This window comes from Apis mellifera, linkage group LG14 (genome assembly GCF_003254395.2).
Source record: "Apis mellifera strain DH4 linkage group LG14, Amel_HAv3.1, whole genome shotgun sequence".
NCBI classification, from domain to species: Eukaryota; Metazoa; Arthropoda; class Insecta; order Hymenoptera; family Apidae; genus Apis; species Apis mellifera.
Window position 1 is genome coordinate 304,661 of NC_037651.1, and position 6,798 is coordinate 311,458.

General features: G+C 24.1%; 1 long non-coding RNA gene across 1 annotated transcript; it reads left to right on the top strand.

Moving 5' to 3' along the window:
* The first annotated feature begins 1,919 nt into the window (after positions 1-1,919).
* Positions 1,920-5,799, top strand: LOC113219220. The gene is made up of 4 exons (XR_003306023.1): positions 1,920-2,068; positions 2,495-2,696; positions 3,012-3,145; positions 5,685-5,799. It is a non-coding gene; the product is annotated as an uncharacterized LOC113219220 (long non-coding RNA).
* Positions 5,800-6,798: the final 999 nt, after the last annotated feature.

Below are 6,798 nucleotides of genomic sequence, written 5' to 3' on the forward strand. Positions count from 1 at the left end.
TAAGTGAGAAATTATATTTCACTTTATATATATATATAATATATATATAATATATAATAAATATATATATATAAAATTGTTCAAAAAATTGATTTATCATATTCTTTATTTTTTAAACAGAAAGCAATTATTATATAATTTTTTTATTCGAGAATTATTTATATTATATTATTATTAATATCTATAATAAAATTTAAAATAATATATTATTTATGATTATTGCTCTATCTCATGTAATATGGCGAGCAGAAATTCGAAGCAATTTTAGATAGGCAAATTTTATTGTATAAAGAACATTTAGAACTTTCAATTCATCGACTATATAAAAATTTTCATAAAAAATCTTATCAAATTTTGATTTTAAAAATAGATCCAATAATATTCGTTATAGAAAAATTTTGTGAAAATTTATATTTTTTATATATAAAACATAATTAATGGAAAAATACAATTATAAAATATTATTAGATTATTAATTTCTATTGATAAAAATATCGTAATACAAAATAAAACTGTTAGGATATTCAGAATCCAATATTTATTATGACAAAAAATTTAACAAAATAGAATTTATATTAAAACAAAAAATAAAAATATAATTTCTCCAAATAGTTCCTAGGATCTATCTCTTATAACATTAACAGTTTAGGAATCTATGGCGCCTGCTGAGAGACAGCAATCGTCTTTTTTTTTATTTATTTGTTTTTGTACACATCGACTTGATATTATAAGTCGATAATATAAAACTTTACAAATACACTATAATATTTTGTCGTTATGCCTAATATGGTAGATAGCACCATTTGTAGATTCTTAATTTATATCTCAATCTATGGTGTATTTTTTCATAATTATAGTTTTATTAAATCTCTCGAAAATGCCAAAATCTTTTTTGTATTTTTTTCAATTTTTTGTATTTTTTTTCTTTACTTAAGTAAAGGATCTTATTCTTAAATCTCTCAGAGAATATCTCATAGAGCATATTAAAGATCTCCAGTCTTAAAATTCATATGGAAATAGGCATTATATACGTATAAAAGACTAAACCATTTTCTCACTATTGCTGTTAATCTTTATCAATCTACTTAATGTATATTATTTATTATATTTTTATCTACTTAATGTATAATATTTTCCACGTGGTGCAGCCTCAATAAAACCATTACTTTCAAGGCAAATATATTATAGCTATTATAGCTTCATGATAGTTTCGTAAATTTATCCGCCTCTTTCATATAAGTTATTATTTGATTTTCTAGTGTACATAGAACACTAAAATATTTATATTCGTTTTTTCTGCTTAATGATAGCAATTTCGAATTTCAAATAAATCACTCTTTCCGTCTATTCATAACTTTTTTGTATGCATATTTATATTTATTACATATGACAATCATGAAAGACTAGATAACTTTAATATAAATATATAAATCAAATTTAATATAATTTGTTATTTATTAATCCCAATTTATTAGAAGACAAAAGTCATAAGAATTAATTGATAATTATATTAAAAATTATACATGATAATCGATCTCCTTGCATGAGATTTTCGAATTTGGATTGTATTGTGTCTGATCTAAAATTATTGAACCATATATTGTATTATTATATATATATTTATTGTATATATTGTATTTAATTCTTAATAGAGAATTTTATGACTTTAGATGTATCTCTGATGTTATGCAAAATCGAATCAAACGCTTTTATAATATATATAATATATTTCATGGATATAAAATTTTGAAATATTATGACATTTGCCTAATTTAAATATTTCTTGTTTTTTTATCTTTAGATAGAAATGTTATCTAAATCATGTACAATAAATATATAACCAATTATACATATTTTATAGAAAGTCTTCATTATTATTAATAGATTATTATTGGTTTATAATCCTTAATTCTTTTTATTCTATTTTTTTTAGGACTATTTTTGGTTTTAATAGATATATAATTTCTTATTTAAAATTGAACATTTTTATGGAATCTATAGGACTGTTTTTAATTGGCGAATATTCATGTCATTCATGATTAGGATTTGGATAGGACATAAATTCAAAGTAAGTTTTATCAATTTCTATAAAATCTATTTTCTATTTTATAGATAGATAATAGATTGACCAATATTTTGTCTTTGATAATAGATTTTTCTCATCTTATTTGATATTTGTTTTCTATTATATTAGTTAGATAGGAATGTTTCGTAACTTTCCGTAATTTTTTTTCTAAACTGATCATTCAACTATACACAACTTCTGCATACAAAATAGTGCTGAAGAATAGTACTTTCTTATTAATAATATTATTAATCTGTATCATCATTTTTATAAGTTCTGCATCTTTTTATTTTTAGAAATGAGAAAAATTTGATTATTATATCTTTTAAATATTCCAAGAAAAGCTTCAGCTATATTTAAATTCATCAATAAAATCAACTAATAAAGCTTGCAAATCTATTAAATTTAAAAATATTTTTATTTCTTTAGATCAATAAAATTCCATTCGAGTGAACTAGCAACCTGGCAAAACCATTGTTTGAAGAGATGGCTCTTTTTTTCTTCAAAAGAAATAAAGGATGTTAATAGAAACTAACTTAAATATAGCGGCTTGTTAAACTAAGATATCTTAGTTTTGGATAAGGGACAAAAGTTGATATTTCAAACGATAGCTTTTTAATTATGATTTCAGGTAAACCGATACTTCATCTATTTAATCGACTATCACAACTTAAGAAAATTATAGTTAGTTTCGCCATATATTCTATGGACTAGTATATAGAATACTACCTATATAGAATATCTACTATAGAATTATTTTATATGTTATACAAAATGTGTGGAATATTTTTGACACAAAAACTGATTTCCCCGATTATTAATAAATAATTCTTGTAAGCTTTGAACAAATAAATCATGTTAGGCAATGTTTTAGTAATGAAACGTGGTTTTTAAACGTTAGATAAACTTTTATCTAATTTATTTCTAATAATTGTTCATTTTGTAGTTATGCCATAATTCAATCAACTTCTGTAATATCAATACGAGTTATTTAATGTTACCCGCAAGAGGATAAATATCATGTATGTCTTTATTATATTTTTAATTATAATCTGTTTGATCTCAAAGGTAAATTTCCAGGTAAGTTTCTTTCAAACATCTTCGAATTTAAAGCAATAAATTTTTTTCAGTAAACATAGTATAATGTATTATAATCAGTTACAGCTTTAAATATTAATCTTAAATAGATTTAATAGATTTTAAAATAATGGATTTTAAATAATTTTAAAATAAACCGTTATCATTTTCAATTTGTACAACATTGCTGGTCTGTCGTTGTTTTTCTGTTATTTGGATCAAATATTGTTAAAATTAAACGATTTTATAAGTTTTTTTAATCTTAAGAGATGTTTATATTAAAATATATATATATATATATTCTATATTATAAAACAAATTACTATCTATTATATGTATAACTAATATAAATCTGTTATTATTCATGGATCACTTAACACTTTGATTTGTATTCGTATTAAATCTCGTTTAATTTTAATATTAATTAAACATGTTTCAGATAAAATATTAAAGAGAAATATAAATCGATATTTTAAATTTGGGATAAATAAATTTTTTTTTCATATGAGATTTAATTTCTTTTCTTTGAAATCATATAATTTATTATATCAACCAATATAATATTACATAGAATCATAAATATTGGGAATATAATACTTGTTGGCAACTAAGTAATTGCGGATTTTTTTTAGAAAATCAAAGACAATTTTTTCATGGAACTAAATAACTTTATTCTGTGTTGCCCATTTTGATCAATGACCTTTTGCCATCTTTCGTGGCATCATAATCCCACGTTCATAAAACTTCTGGTTTTTATTAGCAAAAAACTGAATCAGGTACGATTTGATATCAACATCATTATTGAAATTTTTACCATTCAAGGAGTTTTGTAAAGATCGAAACAAAAAGTAATCAGATGGTACAAAGTCAGGACTATATGGTGGATGTGGCAAAACATCCCAACCAAGCTCCAATAATTTTTGCCGAGTGACCAAAGATGTATGTGGCCTTGCATTGTCATGATGGAATACAACACTTTTTCGATTTGTCAATTCGGGCCGCTTTTTTTCAACTGCATTGTTTAATTTCGTTAGTTGTTCAATGTAGATAACAAAATTGATCGTTCGGTTGGGTGGTAAGAGTTCAAAATAGACAATTCCTTTGTAATCCCACCAAATTGATAACAAAACCTTCTTTTGATGAATACCAGCTTTTGATGTTGTTTGAGCTGGTTCACGTGGCCTGCTCCACGATCTTTTCCGCTTGATATTATTGTAAACAATCCATTTTTCATCGCCAGTTATCAGTCGTTTTAAAAATGGATCATTTTCATTACGTTTCTTTAGCAAATCGCAGCTATTAATGCGTTAAATTCAGTTCACTTTTTTTTCAGTTCGTGAGGAACCCATGTATCGAGTTTTTGAACATAGCCAAGTTGTTTTAAGTGATTTTCAATGCATGTATGTGATACATGAAGTTTCTGCAATCTCACGAGTTGTACTGTGACGATCCGAATCGATTATTGCTTTGATTAGATCGTCATTAACTTCAACTGAACCACCAGAGCGTTTTTCGTCTTTGAGTGAAAAATCACCAGAACGAAATTTGTCAAATTAATTTTGACACTGCCTTCTTTTAAGGCTTCGTCGCCATAAATAGCACATAACTTTTTGTGAGCTTGCGTTGCGTTTTTCCCTTTGCGAAAATAAAAAAGCAAAATATACGATAATATTCCTTTTGATTTTCCATTTTTCAACGAACGTCAAACGAAAACTACGCAACCGATCAAAAAACTTTTTTTATTGATTGACAGCTGAATTGTCAACTATCAAATAACAAAATGTGTTTCATATTTAGACTACGCCAGCAAACCTAAAAATTCAACTGAAACCATCTATGAGTGAAATCCGCAATTACTTAGTTGCCAACCCAATAACTTCCGTTGCAGTTAAATAGAATCTATGTCCGTATTTAGCCACTATAAGTCATCGGAAAAAATGAGTTTTTGTTTAATTTTTCACTAAATAAATAAGAGTTCAATTAGTTTTCTAGATAATTATTTTGCATGATGCATGTTTCATTAAATTGTTGTTCATAACACCTAAAAAAATGAAAAAGTGCACAAGCGTCATATGAATTTATGTTGTTTATAATTCCTAAAAGACTGACTTTTTGAGAAATTAAACAAGGCAATAATGTTAAAGCGATAGTTGAAAAAATATGCATACGGTGAAGTGTATATGAAAATATACACTTCATCTAACTTTCAGATCGCTTATTAGAAGCGATCTGAAAGTTAGAAATTGGTTTGCTAAATTTTGTTTTGGAGATATGACTTTAAAGGATAAATTGAGGGCATGTTCTTCTGATCTTGATAAAAACCTTTTAAAGACAATATTGGAGTAAAATCCACATCAATCAACAAAAAATATAGCAGAAAGGTTGAATACATCACAATTAACTGTTTGCCGTCACTTGAAAAAAATTAAAAAAAGTTAGAAGTATGGATACTTCATAATCTCAGTGAACGGAATAAAAAAAATCTCATGTCAATCGCTATAAATCTGCTATCACGAGTAAAAATTGAGTTTTTTTTAAACAGAATTATAACAGGCGATGAAAAATGGATTATCTATGACAACATCGTTCGTAAAAGACAGTGGCTTGATAAGGATAAACCACACTTATCAGATCCGAAAGCAAACATCCATGGAAAATTCATTATGAATTTTTGAAGTCAAATTGAACAACTATTACAGATACATATATTTAATAGCAAAGTGAAAGAAAAATTTTAAAAACATCTTGCACTCGTCAATCGCAAAGACATCATTCTTTTACATAATAATACATTACCATATACAGCAAGGGCAACTTAAGAAAAAATTCTTGAATTTGGATGATCAATTTTACTACATCCATTTTATTTCTCGGATCTTGCCCCAACAAACTATCATCTTTTCTGTTCTTTGCAAAACTTTTTGAATAGAAAAACTTTTAATTCTGACAAGCAAATTAGTCAGGCTGTTGAAAATTTCTTCCAGTTCAAATTAATCACATTTTACAAAAAAGGAATTGATAAGTTATCAAAAAGATGAGAAAAGATCATACATAATAGTGATAAATACATAATAAATTAATATAATTTTGTTATTTAAGCAAATTATCATTCTAATATTAAATGTTATGAAAGCAAAATAAATGTCTAATAAAAAAAACGGAAATTATTTATGATTCAACTTAATATATTATTTTTTATAAATATACATTGATTTATTTTTAAATAAAAAAAAATGTTAATTTAGAAAATATTTTTAATTTAAATTTTGTGAAAAATTTATTATATAAAATGATTATATATACATGATATACACATATATTCAGTTTATCTTTTAATAATATACATGTAAAATTTCTTTTATTAGGTTATAGTACAATGGAACATTAAATTTTAAATATACGTAAGATGAATATTTTTGTTTCAAATATTTCTATAAGAAACATAAAATTACCAATTATAGGAATATATAAGAATATAGAATAATATCATTATTATATGAATTATAAACCATTGTATTTACCATTTTATCGTTTGTTATTTATATAACTATTTCATATGTAAAAATAAAAAAGAAAATGTAAATATTTAAATATTCATTTTATTAATAAAAATTATTATAATATATATATATATTAGAACAATATATATATATATA